This window comes from Pleurodeles waltl, chromosome 3_1, assembly GCF_031143425.1.
Source record: "Pleurodeles waltl isolate 20211129_DDA chromosome 3_1, aPleWal1.hap1.20221129, whole genome shotgun sequence".
Classification (NCBI taxonomy): Eukaryota; Metazoa; Chordata; class Amphibia; order Caudata; family Salamandridae; genus Pleurodeles; species Pleurodeles waltl.
In genome coordinates this window covers 453,368,151-453,386,910 of record NC_090440.1, presented here as the reverse complement: position 1 = coordinate 453,386,910, position 18,760 = coordinate 453,368,151, and positions in this window count along the sequence as shown.

The window sequence follows — 18,760 nt, the reverse complement described above, 5'->3', positions numbered from 1 at the left end:
AAAATGCAGGTCCTTAGGGGGCTCAAGCCCCGACAGGCACTCCTCCCTTCTTGGGATGACATCCCCAGCTGGGCCTCTGCAGTCTTCTGGGCCCAGCGTCTCCGGTCCTTCCACCGCTTCCTACAGTAGGTGTTCTGCCGGCTATGGACCCTCAGGGTCCTCACTTGCTTGCCAATGGCACACCAGAGTCCCTTCTTTTAATGGGCAATGATCTGCATGAATGACACAGACAAAAGGTGAAAGTTATGTCCAAGTGCACCATCCCAAACACAAGTGGTCAGAACACTTCAGTCACAGTAAGTAGGCAAACATTCCCTTCTTCTCAGTACAAACTCAGTCACAATTTACCATCTGCAGTTAGCCCATGTGTGAACTGGAGTCTCACATAAAACATGCGTGAACAGTTCCTGGTATTGACTAGGCATATTGTTAGACCTGACAACCTTAGGGTGGTCACCCCTAACTTTTTGCATGCCTCCCTCCACTTTTGAGATACTGTTTTTGCTGGCTTTTATACTCTGAGCACTTTACCACTGCTAATCAGTGCTAAAGTGCATATGCTCTCTCCCTTTAAACGTGGTAACATTGGATCACACCCAATTGGGCTATTTAATTTACTTATAAGTCCCTAGTAGAGTGCAATATATGTGCCATGGGCCTGTAGATTAAAAACTACCAGTGGGCCTGCAGCACTGATTGTGCCACCCACTTCAGTAGCCCCTTAACCTTGTCTTAGGCCTGTATGTGCAGTTTCACTGCCAATTCGACTTGGCATTTAAAAGTACTTGCCAAGCCTAAAACTCCCCTTTTTCAACATATAAGTCACCCCTAAGGTAAGCCTAGGTGACCCCTAGGGCAGGGTGCTGTGTATGTAAAAGACAGGACATGTACCTGTGTAGTTTACACGTCCTGGTAGTGTAAAACTCCTAAATTCGTTTTTACACTACTGTGAGGCCTGCTTCCTTCATAGGCTAACATTGGGGCTGCCCTCATACATTGTTTGAGGGATAGCTGCTGATCTGAAAGGAGTAGGAAGGTCATATTTAGTATGACCAGAATGGTAATACAAAATCCTGCTGACTTGTGAAGTTGGATTTAATATTACTATTTCAAAAATGCCACTTTTAGAAAGTGAGCATTTCTCTGCACTTAAATCTTTCTGTGCCTTACAATCCACGTCTGGCTGGGTTTAGTTGACAGCTCCTTGTGCATTCACTCAGACACACCCCAAACACAGGATACCCAGCCTCACTTGCTTACATCTGCATTTTGAATGGGTCTTCCTGGGCTGGGAGGGTGGAGGGCCTGCTCACACACAAAGGCCTGCCACTCCCCCTACTGGGACCCTGGCAGACAGGATTAAACTGAAAGGGGACCTGGTGCACTTCTAAGCCACTCTTTGAAGTCTCCCCCACTTCAAAGGCACATTTGAGTATAAAAACAGGGCCTCTGCCCTACCACCTCAGAAATTCCTGTAGAAGAAACCTGAACCAGGACCTGCACCCTGGCAAGAAGAACTGCCTGGCTGCCTAAAGGACTCAACTGACTACCTTCTGAAGAGGACTGTTGCCTTGCTGTTGCCCTGCTGTCTTGCTGCTCTCTTGCTTTGCTGCAGTAGTGCTCTCCAAGGGCTTGAATAGAGCTTGCCTCTTCTTCCCTGAAGTCTCAGGACCAAAAAGACTTCTCTCCTGCAGCTGAAATCCCCGTGCAGTGAAAGTTTTACACACCGCCTGCCAAGAACGACGCACAGCTTCGACTCACAGCCCTACTGGATTGACACAAGCCAACTGAGAACAACGTGCCCGACTTGCTGAGAGGAATCGACGCAACGCCTGCTGTGCGGGAGAAAGTTCCACGAATTGCCTACCGGAATCGACGCAGCCCCCGTGACTTTACTCCACAAGCCCAGGATTCCACGCATCGTCCCTGGGGCGTCTGAAAAACCCGCAACCCGAAGAGGATCTAAGTCCACGTGCCAGAAATCAACGCAACGTCTTGCCTGCATGAAAAATAATGATGCAAGTCTGTGTGCGGAGGGGCGAAACCGACGCACACTCACCGTTTTCCATGCATCTCTCCTCTGCGGCCCCTTGCGAGGATTTTTCAACGCAAACCAGCTACTTGCCCTGCAAGAGACACTTGTTATTTCTAGGAGAACTTAAGACACTTTTATTGCTTTTACAGTAATATTTTAACTCTAAAGACACTTGATATCACTTTCTGTGATATCTCTACATTTGCTTATTTCATCTTTAGTCGTTTTGACCTGCATTTATCCAGATAAATATTATATATTTTTCTAAACACTGTGTGGTGTATTTTTGTGGTGTTATATTGTGGTATTGTATGATTTATTGCAAATATACTTTATACATTGCCTTCTAAGTTAAGCCTGACTGCTCAGTGCCAAGCTACCAGAGGGTGGGCACAGGATAATTTTGATTGTGTGTGACTTACTCTGACTAGAGTGAGGGCACTTGCTTGGACAGGGGGTAACCTGACTGCCAACCAAAGACCCCATTTCTAACACACATATGACCAGACCACATGATTATCCATAACATAGTATGTCTCTATAAACATTTCTCACACCATTATTGTTGTACATGCTGCAATTGATGTTGTGTATAAAGGAAGTTCGATTACAAACTAGCTACCATGTATCACTACTGTATGTCTGCCTATGCATATGTACACATTTCCATACACCAAGACATGATTGCTCAATCCCGCACTACCTCACATTTCATGTGCACCATCATACAGTCCACCTTTCACACACTGGTATACCGTTAGACTCATCTGCTCCTCTGGTCCACCATATAGCTGTTTATACAGGAGTAGGACCTCATCCACGAGCTTCTCCAGCTCTTCTGGAGTGAAGGCTGAGGCCGTATTACCTGCAAGACGTGGCATGATAGCTCCCAGAGGCAGTACATAGCAGCTCAGGTAGAGGAGGTCTTCATGGCAGCAGTGTCAGGAGTCAAGTGAGCAATACTGCAGACGATGGAGGTCACGTCCGCCATGTACATGACAATCACCACTGGAGGACATCGCCATTGGTCCAGGTCCACTAAAGGCAGCAAGGTGTTCCAGTTTCAATGTACACAGTGGTTGTGACCACCTACCACTATGGCGACATCCAGCAGCAGAGTTAATTCACTTCCTCATGTCCAGTACAGTAGGTCAAGTAGCTGCCATTTTGAGGCAATTATATGCTTGGGACAGTAATGGAAGGTGTGAATGATTACCTGTATAGTGCGAGGAATATTTGAAGTGCTGCCTTCATGTTTAGTAGTCTCATTGTGCATGTGCGTAGTACAAGCTGTGTAACAGACGTATGGGTGGTTATGGAAATGATAACCTAGTCTTAATATTCTATGTGTAATGTCAATGGAGTATAGGTGCAACAAATATGTTACTGATGTAAATCAGGTAGGACTATCAAGCCCTGGCAGACACAGTATGTAAAGTACATCAGAGAGTTTAGGGAATTTCAATCAAGGGGACTGTCATAGGATGTATAGCAATATGCTGCACATCAAATGTCATATTTTGCATATGACATCATATGGAGAAATGTGTGACTTGTATATGAACAGATTCATTGTGTCTACATTGTACATTCAACTACATTCTATTTTGGTCCCACATAGTTACCTTAGCATGAGGAGAGGAAGGCAACCTCTGGTAGACCTGCACACCATGAAGGAGTGACATATCATACAGATATATTGCCAGAATAGGCATACTATGATGGATCTCTGTGATCAGTTGAAGCCAGATCTGATGCTTGCCATTCGCAATACCAATAGCATACCGCCCATTGTTCATGTCATGTCAGTGCTACACTTCCTGGCCACTGGGCCTTTCAGAATACAGTGGCCTTAATGGCAGGGATGTCTCAGCCCATGTTCAGTCTGGTTTTGAAGACTGTACTGTCTACATTATTGAAACACCTGGACAGAAACATCAGGTTTCCCCATAAGTGCGACTTTCGCCTATGTGAAGGCAGAGTACTATTCTTTGGGACACATTCCACATTGATTGAAACCATAGATGGCACTCATGTAGCCTTGGTTCCCCCCCAGTGCCAATGAACAGATGTATGGGAATAAGAAAAATCATCACTCTATCAACGTCCAACTGATGTTTTTGACAGACTAGTGCATTTCACAAGTATGTGCCAAGTATCCTTGATAAGTCCATGATTACTTCATCATGTGGAAAAGCAATATGCCACTGCTGGTGACACAACTCTACACAGAGAGGGCCTGCCTGGTTGCTAAGTCACATATGACAGGTCTATCTGCAGAGTTTTTCTCCTGTTATCACAAATGTGCATGTCCAAGATATATGTGTGTGTTGTTATACCTATTCCTTATAGGTGACTCTGGCTACCCAAACCATCCTTGGTTATTGACAACATAGAGGTTACCTAACCATGCCAGGGGACGTTTGCTTCACTGAGGCCCATGGAAGGACAAGGCATGTCGTGGAGCGGACTTTTGGGCTCCTGAAGACAAGATTTCACTGTCTGAACAGATCTGGAGGAACCCTTCTCTACACACCTAACAAGGTATGTTAAATTATTGTTTCCTGCTGCATGGTCCACAACCTTGCCCTGAGACGCCAGATACCATTCATACCAGATGAGGGGGAACCAGTAGTACCACTAGGTGGAAATGCACATTTGCCAAGTGAGAATAAGCCAGATGAAGATGAAGCTGGAGACATCAGGGCAGATCTCATCAATCAGTACTTCAACTGACTAAAGGTATGTGATGATTTATCAACAGTGAGATTCCATTTTGTAATCTACAAATGATGGCTGGCATGTCACCTTCTATTTACCATCAACTGTGAGGTCTTAGGTAGCTACAATGCCAATGAGTCAGGTATGCGTGCAAATTGTTAGTTGGTATTGAGTACAAGCAAAGTCACACTTGTAAAAATGACTTGTCAGATATGATGTATGTATGTTGACAATTATGTCATATTCCTTATCTTTGACAATCACTGATTAGTAGAATTTCAGTTTGGCTGTTCCTCACTGGCAAGTCACAGACAGTGTCAGAGGCAGATGGGGTTTGAAGGCAGACACGAGATGTTGACATGGATGAAACCAGGCACTGATTAGTATGAGTATGTGGAGTGTCACAGACTGACAGACTAGCCATAGAAGTGACACTTAGATGGAAGTGTGTTATCCTACCAAGAAGACCTGTCTGGTACTAGAGGTGGTCAAACGGTTCCATGTTTGTGTCCATATGTGTCTGACACATGTGAAAATGTTGAACCAGAGCCTCTACCATCATAATGGTTTCTGTTGTATGTGACCTACCTTGCACATAGCTGTTAGTATGTTACTACTTTGCAGATCAATGTGCATGTCTCTGAGGACTGACATAGGTGAGTGGCAAACCTACAGGTACCTGACCATTGTAAGTAAAAGGTTCCAGGACTGGGGACATTAGTACTGTTCTCTCTCTGTATCATGGGGTATGGTTATTAGGGAGCTAAGGTATGGTATGTGAGAAGGTTTTACCTGGTGATACAGAGAATCAATATGTATGGCTCCTGGTTTGATGGTAGACTGACATGTCCCTAACTTCAATTTGAGTGGTTTAGTAGTGTTTGACACCTAAGCTGACATTCTGAAGTGACCAGTAGTACTACTCTATTTGTTGGTTGAAAATCTACAAATAAATGTGTGGAGATGTAGAATACAGCTTTTCTGGTTTAGTTCTATGTTACAATCCCAATGTAATGGGTCTCCTGGTGATACTGTACATATGTGATGTCCATTACAAAGGTTATAAAACATAGAGGGACATACTGGTACAAGAGTTGGCATGCATGACAGTTGTACATGGTTGATACATGACACTTACACAGGATCTGTGTTTAAGTGGTATTTATTGGGGAGTGCAATATAATATGTGTTAATTGAAACAGAAATAACAGAAAGTAAGCAGTGAATGGTTCAGTAATGGTGGATGAAATCATCAGGGTAGCTGCTACACCATTCAGGAACACAAGTCTAGTGTCCCTACACCATAGGAAAATGGAGTTAGGTTTCAGAACAGTAAACAGGGTGTATCTGTGGCACACAAGGAGAAACAATCAGGAGAGGTTCACTTCCTGGCTGTGGGTATGGTCTTGGCATCTGCTCTTATAGGATGTCTGGGTGGACATCCACATTCAAGGGCGTTCTTCTGCTACAGAGTGTCTGAGGCATGTCCTTACTCTGGCAGGGCCTCCATTCCACTAGCATCCGCAAATGTTGAAGGACTTGAAACACCTTATCAGTGGAATAGGCCTGATATTGTGTGGCAGACCTACTCTGGGTAGTGATGCTATCCCTCAGCACCCCAGGAATTGAAGCCAGGGTGGCATTTTGTGCCTGCCACTGCTTCATGGCTTCCTGGTGGTTGTCCTTCTGTAGCTTTTGGATTTTCCCTATCATGGTGAGTACATGGCCTATCATACCTTGGGTATTTTGTTCGGTTCCCAAAACTTTGGAGATGGTTTCCTGGTCAGTATTGTCCCTTTGAGCCCCCATCCTCTGGCATACGTCATCCCTCCCATGCACCCTCCCCCAAGTGCCTTTGCCCATGGCACAGTGTGGTCACTCCCAGTGATGGCAGGTCCATCATTGTCAGGGTTACAAGAGGAGACTCAGGTACTTGTACTGGGGGTACACAATGGATGAAACATTCCTGGAACACATGTTTTGGGATGAATGGTTGCCTGTGATGTAGATGCAACAGGGCTGGGAGGAGTCAATGTGGGCAGGGTGAGGCTGAGAGTTTTTGACTGACAAGGTGTCCCTGGTGGGCCAGCTTCTTCATCAGTATCCAAACATCCAGGGGTGTTCTCCTCACTGGGGCCTTCATCCAGAGAAGTTGTGGCAGTCTCTGGTATCCTCTTCATGGTGACAATGGCAGGTTACTTGTGGGAGAATTGGAACACACATTTGCTGTAAGTGACACAACAAGTTACGCTTCAGTTGTACAATTGGTGATGTTGTGTGAGATGAACACTCTGCCTTAACACTGCCTTAACAAGATCCTCAGAAATGACAATGAGAGCTGCCACCAATTTTTACTTCCTATGAGACTGATATTTAAATACCATACACCGTACTCAAATATTTTATGTTATGTTGCTAGTTATTTGACTGCTGATACCCTCCTATGTTGCTTGACTATTGACATGGGTGATAATCATTTTGTGCCTAATGAAGTGTATGGCATGATACATGGCACAAAAAGCTGCACAATGTACATCAGTGTCAAAGTAGGGACATACGGCCAGATGTAGGTAGGAAACAATTTGCGAGTCGGAAATTGCTATTCAATGCGAATCGCAATTTCCGACTCGCAAAATGGGATCCAAGAAAAAAAGCGACACCAATTTGCGACTCGCAAATGATGTCGCACCGCAGTTTGCGAGTTCGCTTTTAGCGAGGTCGCTTTTTGCGACCTCGCTAAAAGCAAACTTGCAATTTGCGAGTCGGGTGTCGCAAATTGCGACTGGCCCGCAAATTGCATGCAGGTGCAGCATAACAGTTGGAAAAACACTTCCTGGCTCTTGCTGATGACATCAGAACCAGGAAGTCATCAAATACACCTGGGAGGAGGGAGGACCACACCCTTTTCAAACTGCTGTGCAACAACCAGGAGAGAGGAGCTGCTGCTACCATGGAGGACACAGGCAGTGCAGGGAGGAAAAAAACCTCAAGTTTTCTGAGAAAGAACTTGAGGTGCTAACTGTAGAATGCTGCCAGCACCATGACCAACTTTTTGGCAAGGCAGCCCTGAGTGTCCCAGACACTGAGAAGAAGAAGATCTGGCTGCAAATCCAGGACCGGATCAATGCCATTGATGTGAGCCACCGAACCCTGGATGAAATTAAAAGAAGGTGGTACGACCTGTGCTCCAGAACAAAGGAGAGGGTGGCAGAGCGGCTCAGGGAAATGAGGGGTACAGGAGGAGGCCCATCCACCATCCCACCACCCACAGCCATGGAAGAATTGGTGGAGCAGAACCTGGAGCCTGAGGCCGTGTCAGGAATTGGAGCATTGGACACTTCTGCGCAAGGGACATCCAAAAGTGAGTACCATGAAATATGCATTCACACCTACAAATGCAGTATCAACACTCTCCCAGTACACAGCAGCAGGCACAACCATACTAGCTCCATTCCAGACTAGCAACCACTAGAATGGTGCATTATGGGCAATGTAGTACAGTAGTCAGCATATAGGCAAATGTTTATTATGAGGCATACAACAGATGTGAGAGACTGACAGCGTGTTCCCTATGTCCCACAGGTCTCCCACACGACACCCCCAGCAGCCACACCATCCAGGGAGGAGACAACAGACCACAAGCAGTTCAGGAGGCTGCAGCAGATATTCCAGGGCCCAGCACGACACCACCAGAACAAGTGCAGGACATGGAGGAAGAACACACGACCCCTGGCCCCAGCCCCACGGTAAGACGTCCAGAGCCAACAGCACACCCATGTCGCAGAAGCAGATGCCAAGTTCAGGCGGTACCCCAGGAGGAGATAAGGGAGGCAGCGATGTATGTAGTCGAGGCATCCCTCCTTACCGGTCAGCGCCTGCAAACAAGACAATTGCGGTTGATATCAGGTGCTTTGCACAGACTTGAAAATAACATGACCCATGGCCTGGCTGATGTGAACTCGCAGTTCACAAGACTCAATGACAATGTGAGCGAACTCACCCAGTCCATCCGCCATCTAGTGACGGAACTGGTGGCTGATAGACGCAGCTCAAGGCACAGGGAGCGGCACCTAGTCACAGGCTTTGACCGCATGGCAGCGTCCATTGGGCGTCTTGCTACGAACACAACTGGCCTGTCAACACAGACCGTGAGTCTGCAGGTCGAACTTGGCCACTTTGCTGGGGATGTGGCACAGGGACTAGGCCGCATCAGCCACGCTGTTGTTGGAAGCCAGGCAGGTGGTAAGGGGCACAGGTGAGACCCCTCAGGACAGTGAGGAGGGGTCCACTATCAGCAGTGTGTCTGCAACTGACTCACGTGTGCTGAGGAGTGGAAGTGCACGGCAGAGGTCAGCAGACCCACCTGGGATGAGCCATGCTGGGCAAACAAGGAGGAGGGTGTAGGCCATAAGACAGCATGACTCATGAGGCACATGAAGTCAATGTGTCCTCATAAAAATTGGACATGTGCAGCCCCTTACGGACAGAATATTTCTTTCAACATTTGGTTCACAAATAAAAAGGTTTTGTTTGTTCCACTACACAACTGGGCTCTGTTTGTGTGACATCAGTGAGTGTGGTGACAGTTGCCACGTACCTGCCAAAGTATTGGGTTGCAATGTGGTCCCGTCTCTGTCTGCCTTGATTTGCAATGCTTCTATCCCCAGGCTGGCGATGTGGTAGCTCTTGCTCCTCATCCTCCGAATCTGTGTCTTCAGGGGTGAGATGTAGCCCACGTCTGGTGGCAATGTTGTGTAGGATTGCGCATGCGCCAATGATCTTGAATGCTGTTACTGGGGCATACTGGAGCGCACCTCCACTTCTGTGGAGGCATCGGAATCTTGCCTTTAACAGTCCAAAGGTCCTCTCAATGACAGTTCTGGTCCGCCGATGTGCACTGTTATATCGCCTCTCATTCTCATTGCCAGGTGTTAGGTACGGGGTAAGTATCCATGGTCTTAGCGCATATGCACTGTCACCTGTTTGCCAAAAATAAGCAATGTTAGCAGGGCATGGATGGTTTCTACAGTGACCTGTGTGTATGGCTTCAGGGTGTAGTCAGCAATACCTAATAGATATCCATCTCCAAACTCCCCACGTTCTAGGCGTTGGTGTATCCCACTGTGCCTGAAAATGTATGAGTCATGTGTACTCCCTGGAAATTTGGCTACAATGTCAGTGATTACATTATGGGCGTCGCATACCACCTGGATGTTCAGTGAGTGGGTACATTTCCTATTGCGGAACACATATTCCAGATTTGCAGGAGGGCAGATTTGTATATGTGTCCCGTCCACACACCCTATTACATGAGGGAAGTTGGCAATTCTGTAGAAGTCCAACTTGGAGCTGTTAATTTATGCCTCATTCCTGGGTAGGTATATGTATCTGGACATGTGTGTGAGTATGGCATCTAGGAAACATCTGAGGAATCGTGAGAGTGCACTTTGGGATACCCCACCTGCCACTGTAATCACCCCCTGATAGCTACCTGAGGCCAAGAGGTGCAGTGAGCATAGCACTTGCACATGTGTGGGGATGGCGCTGCCGCTCATAGTTTGGCGTTGAAGCTGCAGTTTGAGTAGTTCAATTAATTCTAATATTGCTGCACTGCTGAGTCTGTATTTGTCATAAATCTCCTCCTCAGTTTGTTGGAAAAGTGTCTGCCTGGTTCTGTATATCCTCTCCTGTCTCTGGCTCCTCCTCCTCCTCTGCTGGGCAGCGTGGACTCTCCTCCTCCTTGCTATCACATATAGTTCAGCCATTTTGAGTAACCCAGATGCCTTCTGGGTCTCCTTTTATACTTTGATTCTGGTTGTCACCTGCTCTGACTTAGTGGTAATTTGGGTGTGCAAAATGGGCTTTTTGCGACTAGTCGCAATTTGCGAGTGGCTTTTTTATATGGTTTGCAACTCGCAGATTGCGGCTTCCTATTTGCAGGTCGCTATTTTTGCGAGTCGGTAATGGCTCGCATCGCAATTTGCACTCCGGAAATTAGATTTTTGCATTCCATTTCCGATTTTGCGGTGTCGCAAATTGCGAATCGGGCCATTTGCGACTCGCAAAACTTTGCTACATCTGGCCCATAGTGTGGTAGTAGACAATTGACATTGACCTCTATCTGGATGCACTGCATGTGCAATCACTTGGGTATCTAGAGTCCCCCCCCCAGATGAGTCAATTTACATTTTAGAAATCTTTTTTCTAAGGGCAGTTTGATTGGGCACTCAGCTGTAGCTGTGTTTTGCTTCCCAGTGAAACATTCATGATGGGTTACATTGGTTGTTATTTTCACATGCATGACATCTCACATTTATTGCACTATTCTGGTTTTCTTTATAGTGGAATATTGCCTTCTGGGAATTGTAGTGTTTTCAGTTCCAAGGACATTACATCCTATTCCCAAGGGCTGTGGACCAAGGTGAGTTGAGTGGACATGTGGCATGCCAGATAGGGGTATTTATACTCTTGGGACAGAGGGGTGGTGAGTGGTTTGGTAATTGAGGTGGGGTAGAGTAGGGAGGGAGCGTGCAAGACAAAACAATTTGATGACAGGCATGTTGTGGGGACTGACCGGACTCCACTCCCCCAGGTATTCCAGTCAGGCCATCAGGATGCAGTATGTCCAAGACCTTCCCCTTGCAAGATGTGAAAGTAGGGGGAGATGGTGGGAGCTCATCGCCGGATTTGAGTACCTCCAGCTGGTGCCTGGATGCTATGGAACACACCTTTGCCCTGAGGTTGTTCCACCTCTTCCTGATGTCCTCCCTTGTGTGTGGATAGCTGCCTACAGAATTCTCCCTGTCGACTATTCTTTGGCCCAACTCCATTTGCCTAGCTATTGACCTGTGCTCCAAACGGGTGTTGCTCTACCCTGATAATTTCAATCCACCATGACCTTTAACTCATCATCTGTGAAACAGGGGTGTTTTTGTGGGGACATGGTAGTGGAGGTATAGACGGTGCGGTAGTGTTAAAAAAAGGTTGACATTTTTTTAGTGATGAGGTGTAGGTGCTGTGATGTGAGTGGGTGATGGTTGTGTATTGTGTGTGATTGTAAATTGTGTGTTGTGTACATTGCACAGGTGTGGGATGTACGCATGGTGAAATGTATATGTGTGCCAAAAGTATTTATCAAATAATCTGTGATAGTTATTATTCCTCTGTGGCTGTGAGTGGTATTCTGTTTGCAAAGGATTGTGGGTTGTGTAGGGGTGTGTTATGTAGTGGAGTGTGTAGGTTTGACGAGTGTGTTGATCTGTCTTAGATGTGGGATATTCAAGCTATCCAATGCGGTGTGGTGTCTAGTATGATGTCAGTTCAGACTGCCGCCGTTCGCACCACCAATGGTTTTCTGCCATGGTAGAACCACTGTTGTGATTTGTGGATCGTAATATGATTGGAGGATTTTTGGCGGGCTAACGGTGCTGGTGGTGAGAACGCCTGTTTTCCATCCTCCAATGTTCTGGCGGTTTTGGGATTTTGGCCTTTTTTTGGCAGACTTCACAGTGTGACTCTTGCAGTCGAGAAGAGCCCTTTGGGCAGCCAAGCAGTTCCTCTGACAGAGTGCAGGTGTAAGTACAGAAGTGTCTGATTTGGTTGTGTCAGAGACCCAGTATATTTATCTAAAAAGCCTTTGAAGTGGGTAAGACTTCAAAGAGTGGTTTTGAAGTGCACAAGTTCCCATTTAATCCCAGTCCTGTTTGCCTGGATCACTGTGGGGGGGTTATCAGTCCTTTGTGTGAGGGCAGGCCACTGGCCTTTGAAATGTAAGTGTGAGCCCCTCCACCCCTCTGGCCTATAATAGCAGCAGGCCTCACAGTAGTGGAAAATTAATGTATGGGTTTTTCACTACCAGGACATGTAAAACACACAAGTACATGTCCTGCCTTTTACATACATAGCACCCTGCCCCATGGGTTACCTAGGGCTACCTTAGGGGTAAACCCTATTACTATGTAGAAAAAGGGGAGTTTGAAGGCTTGGCAAGTAGTTTTAAATGCCAAGTTGAAGTGGCAGTGAAACTGCACACACACGCCTTGCAATAGCAGGCCTGAGACATGGTTAAGGAGCTACTTATGTTGGTGGCACAATCAGTGCTGCAGGCCAACTAGTAACATTTAATTTAAAGGACCTGGCCACATGTAGTGCACTTTGTTAGGGACTTCCAGTTTTATTACATATGCCAATTGGGTAAAAACCAATGTTAACATGTTTAGGGGAGAGAGCATATACACTTTAGCACTGGACAGCAGTGGTAAAGAATGCGGAGTCATAAAACCAGTAAAAACAGGGTCAGAAAAAATGGAGGGAGACAGAAAAAAAGTTGGGGGGATGACCGCCATAAGGCTGTCAGGTCTAACATGTATGCAGGTGAAAGGTTAGGTCACCTTAGAAACTCACACAGGCTCTTTTTTAGTGTTAAGATTAGCTTAGCTAGAGGCAAGAGGAAAGGGTTAGAGAACTGTTGTAGTGACCCTCTAAAACAGTGTTCCCTGTGTTGAGCTGTGTGTGCATAGAAAGTGGGTGTGCTGCTTGGAAGTGTGTGAGGGTGTGTTTTAACCAATTTTAAACCTTGCGGTCCTAAGATGAGTGTGTGTCTATGGCTGTAAGAATGTGTGGCCCTCAGTAAGGTAAATACCCACATTTGTATTTGTGTATATGTGTGCATGTTGTAAAAGTATATCGTTTCCACATAGGTGTATTTAGGTGTGCATTATGAGAGTTTGATTGTGAGACAGCATGTGCTCATTGAAGGTGTGTACGTGTGTGAGGGACACCACATTTTCCTATTGCACCTAATGGTGCAAAGCTAGACCCAACTTTACTAACATTGTGTGTCTGGGTTGCATCACTTATTTGGCGCAGCTCAGGTACAAAATCTCACTTTGGGATTTTCAGGCCATGCAAAGCCTGATTTGTGTCTTTGCATGGTGTACATAACTCTGCCATGCGTTACCTTGCATTTGCCATGCTTTGCATGGGTGGAGCTTGCACATTTCTGTAACCCACCCATGTATTTTGATACAAACCCATATTTACCAAAGTCAATGTGCATGGCTTTGAACCAAAACGGTGAGCCCTGTCGAGGCTGACATAATGAAGAGAAATATCTTTATTTCTCCTTGTTACAGAAGCGTGTCACCTCCTTAAAGATTGGGTTCGGAGTTGTGCCTTTCATGTACTAGGATAGTGGCCTATTTCTGTTCCCAATCAAGACAATGGCACTAATAGCTGAGGACTTACTCAAAATTTGATTTTATCTCCACTGCAGGTAAGTTGTCATGACACACTACTCATCTTAGATTAATTGAAAGCATAGAGCTTTTATAATTTGAGTGGATAATGAATAAACAATAAGTGAATCTACTATATGTTATGAAGTAGGAGTTTGCTCTATAATGTGGCTATATTTGTTCATTAGGTGGAGAACCTTGGATCCTATGTACATATTCAGCCTAAGTATGGGAAATTTACTGCACAGCTATAATTGACCTAATTCCAAAATTTCTCTGAATTATCCTTTAAATTATGCCCCACATCTCATGGTAAAACGTATGATTTTTCTATCTAATCATCAATTTGTAGTTATTCTTAAAGTTGTTTAATTTCTGGAAAGCTATCTTTTCAGGATCACATTTTGCTAGCTAATGTATTTTACACAATACACTGTTTAGTGATTGGCATATTTTATCAAACCATTTCAATTGGGCATTTTAAATATAACATTTGTCTTAGGCAAGCCTGTACTTTTCTTCTGTGATTTGTAAACATGCTACTATTTCCTTAATCACTGATGAGTAACAAAAAAGTTTGTTCTTCATTTAAACAAAGTTAACTTGCTGGGCTAGTAAATTGTGAAGGGGGCTAATTTCTGTGAATCATCTTGGTTGAATCTTGTAGACAACTTTTGATGCTACTCAAATGCAAATACTAAGACCTCTTGATCTGCAGTATGAATTCTTATATTAAGACGCCCCTGTAGTGGTGAATCTCTTCATTTTACTATTTTACAATTTATGAGAAGCCTAGAGAGACAAAGAATGTCAAATATATACTCAATTGAGAGAAGTCGATGTTCAATTAAAAATGTCTGTTCTGACAGCAAGGGGCTAGATTGTTGGAACTTGTAAAATGGCGGACGGGATATCTGTCACTTTTGGGACAGAGTAATCCCCTCCGCCAAGGTTGTAATCTGGCACATAATCTCAGAAATAGAGACAATATAAAAGCTCCTGACAGATATACTGATTCACATCCCTCTCGTTCCTTTCAGGATGCACCAGATAAACTTAGGTAGACACCAAATACCAGTTCAGAGCAACGTCCTGGCTATGTGAAACAGAAGAAAGACTCACTGTGGTCTTCAGACAAAAAAGAAGACAAGTCCCCACAAAAAAGCCACGGTTAAAAAGAAAAAGGTGGCAGCACTTTCAATTAAAAAGGCCAGTAAAATAGAGAGCATGCTGAAGAACAAGACGTGGACAGTGACACTGCTGGACAGCATGGCAGAAGTCACAATATGTCGCTAGAGTCTGAAAGATCATCTGGATGTGATAGCAGCTTACAACTTAATTGCAGTCAAGACTGCAGACGGGTGCGTTCTCCCACCCAACAGGATTTATGATTTAAATATCCAAATGAGGGAAACATAGAGTGCACTATTAGTGTAATATTCTGGGATGAACTTAGTTGTGATAGCCTTTTGGCCGAAAGAGACTGGCCTCCTGAACATGTCTGAAAGCTCCCATATGGGGAAGATGTCATTTTGCCTTCTTTCTCTGATCTTGTTCCAAAAGCAGTAAAGCAAGCCTACGCTGTCAACTGGGCTTTAGTGCAGGCACCTGCGCTATACCACAACCATGTAGGCTGGGATGAGTATTCTCCTTACCATGTAATACCGATTAGGTCTATACCCCAGCCTCAACCCCATGACCCTGTTAAACACAGAGCTTAAGTTCTGGTGAGGGACATCCTCACTTATCTCGAGTACCAGGGAGTAATTGAGACCTGTGTCTCTGCAATGAATAGCCCACTATTCCCCGTTGCAAAACCCGACCATTCATGTAGAATAGTCCTAGATTACAGACATTTAAACTGTCACACCCGCACATACTCAATACAAAATTCACACAGCACAAAACTAATTAACAACATAGTACGTAAAAAATATAAAACAACCTTGGATATCTCCAATTTTTTTCTGCCAAAATTCAGCACACAAATTTCGGGACCTGAGCGCATTCTCATTTGGCTCACAAAAACACTTCTGTCATTTGTGCCATGGCTAAAAGAACAGCCCAGGGCTGTTTTCCGCCTGTGTAACATCACTATTGCATGATATTGATCCAGAGGCATTGCCATGGTCGAACGGATCGTTCTGGGACTCGCTACCCTTGGTTACAAATTTAATTTTAGGAAAACTAAAATAGCCTTTCTCTGTGTCTTGTTCCTGGCATATGAGCTATCAAATGAGGTCAAGAGCCTGGCTCTGCACTTTTTAGAAAACTCCAGTCACCACGTACTATCAAGAAACTTCAGTCTTTACTTGGTTTCTTTAACTTTGGCAGAATATGCATTCCTGATTATGCACAACGCTTCAAGACACTTTATGATTTAATGTGCCCAGATTTTTCCAGCAGACACTGGACAGTAGAACACACATGCATCCCTAGAGGACTGCAATAGAACATGCTGGAAGCCAAACACTTATACACCTGTGACAACAAAACAAATTTGGTCAGCAGAATAATTGTTGGTGCCATTGGAGTCACTTATGTCACCTTTAATGAAGGCGACACGGTGCCCATTGCTTATCAATCACATTTATAGTCCAATGCAGATCAATGCTTTCCATCCACAGAAACAATCCTAGCTCCAGTACAGATGACTCTCATCAAGGAGAGGCTAGTTGGCCAAGGGAAATGCATTATTGTCGTTACCCCAGTGCCAGCTTTAGAGGCCATCACCAAAGCTAGCGTTCCACGTTGAATTCAATGAGCAACCTCCCTGACTGCCAACGATGTTGATTATATCTTTGCTCCAAAACTTCAAACACAAGAATTTCTCCCATACGAACAGGAGCACACCATACCTCTTGAGATCTTGCCGCTTGACAGATACCATACTGTCATTTACACTGATGGTTCAGCACAACCAGCTGTAGGTACTAACCATCAGCTGGCAGTAATTAAAGCCCTCATCCTAGCACTAGAACACACGGATCCAGGACAATTCACATTGATTGTCTGTGATTCGTACTGCTGTGTCCAGTCTTACAATAATTATCTTACTCATTGGCAACTGAACGGGTTCAGAGACTCAAAGGGGAACACCATAAAACACAGAACTCTGTGGGGGAGGGTAGCTGATCTTACGGATAAGCTACCTAATGCTCATGTAGTCCATATATTATGCCACCAACGTGCATATGTACACATTATTGGCAACACTTTGGCTGATGAAGCGGCCAACTTTGCAGTAGCCACAGCTTCTGTTGCTGCAGTGACTCATTCCCAGACGAGATTGAATAATGAAATACTGGCTGCCATGAAAGCTTTGGCTGAAGGCAAGCCTCTCCCAAAAGCATACCCTCTAAATTATTCATATCACATCAGTGCACAGAGTGTTGCCTTTGCCACAATTCCTGGGGTTTGAGATTGAGTGATCCCCAACCAAGATCAGAGATTAAATCAAATCAAAGTAGCGCATGAGGGTCTCGCCTCCGCACATGCTGATGTTGCGGCCACATAACACTCTAACAGAAATGCTTCTGGTGGCTGGGTCTGTACAAACAGACCAAGGAATATGCTCTTTGCTGTGACATTTGCCAGCAGATGAAGGGCTCAAACATCAAACAGTCTCTGCAGATATCCCCCTTAGTGTCCAACAGGCCACTACAATGTGTGTACCTGGATCATTGTGGTCCCCTTCAACATGATGGTGCATACAAATACATCTTCGTCACTGGAGATTCTTTGTCTAGATTCCTGTGGGTGTGGCCACAACGAATGGCTGATGCTCGATCTTTTATAAAGTACTTATTGAACATTAGCAGCATATATATGGTCGCATCATTCCATTCGTACCAGGGCCCTGCCTTTGCCTCTAAGGCAATCAGGTACACCATGAGGATGATGGGTGTTAAACTCCGTTACTCCTCATCCTACCATCCTGAGGAAAATCTGGCCGTGGAGAGGAGGATTCAAGATCTAAAGCAGTCCTTAACAGCTAAAGTATTAGGTTCAGGTCTCAGTTGGCTTCATCACCTATATGGGGTCCTGTGAGCACTGAATAATCTGCCAAGATGATCCTTGGGAGGACACACTCCTTACGAGGTTGTCTTTGGGATACCTATGTTCTTCCCAGATCTGGATGGCCCTGGTTTGGTTGCAACAGATACACCTTTTGACATAAATGAATGTCTCACTGTCTTACAGGAGCTTCAGCAATTTTGTAATGATAATTCATCTGCCAGTGCTGCCACCTTAGGAATAAGGGATTTGCCAACAACTTCTACAAGCTGGATTCCTAAATTTGGGGATATGGTTCATGAGAAGATTGTTGTGAAGAAGGAATTTGGCCCATCCTACACAGCACCAATCCAAGTCCTGGGAATACAAGGTACCAGAACTGTCATCCTACCACTGCTGCCTGGTTCCAAGGCAAACCGATTTTTCTCCATTGACAACATCAAACTACACCATCTGGCCGATCCTTCACAGTAGATCCAGAGGTCCCTTTGATAGTTCCTGGTCCCCTCTCACTACCCAACAGGAAATACCTCGTCAAAGAAGAAACAACAACTCTTCTGGCTACACCAGCATGTACAATGATGCTACAAATGCCTCCTCGAGCATGGGGAGGGCAGAAAATTTGTTTTTGCTGATTCCTGTTACCACTTCACAGATAACAATTGTCTAAGATGTGGCTGACTTCTACTCCAAACAGATGACATCATCTACTATGAATCTCCACGCGGAGTGCATCCATCCACCAGTAATG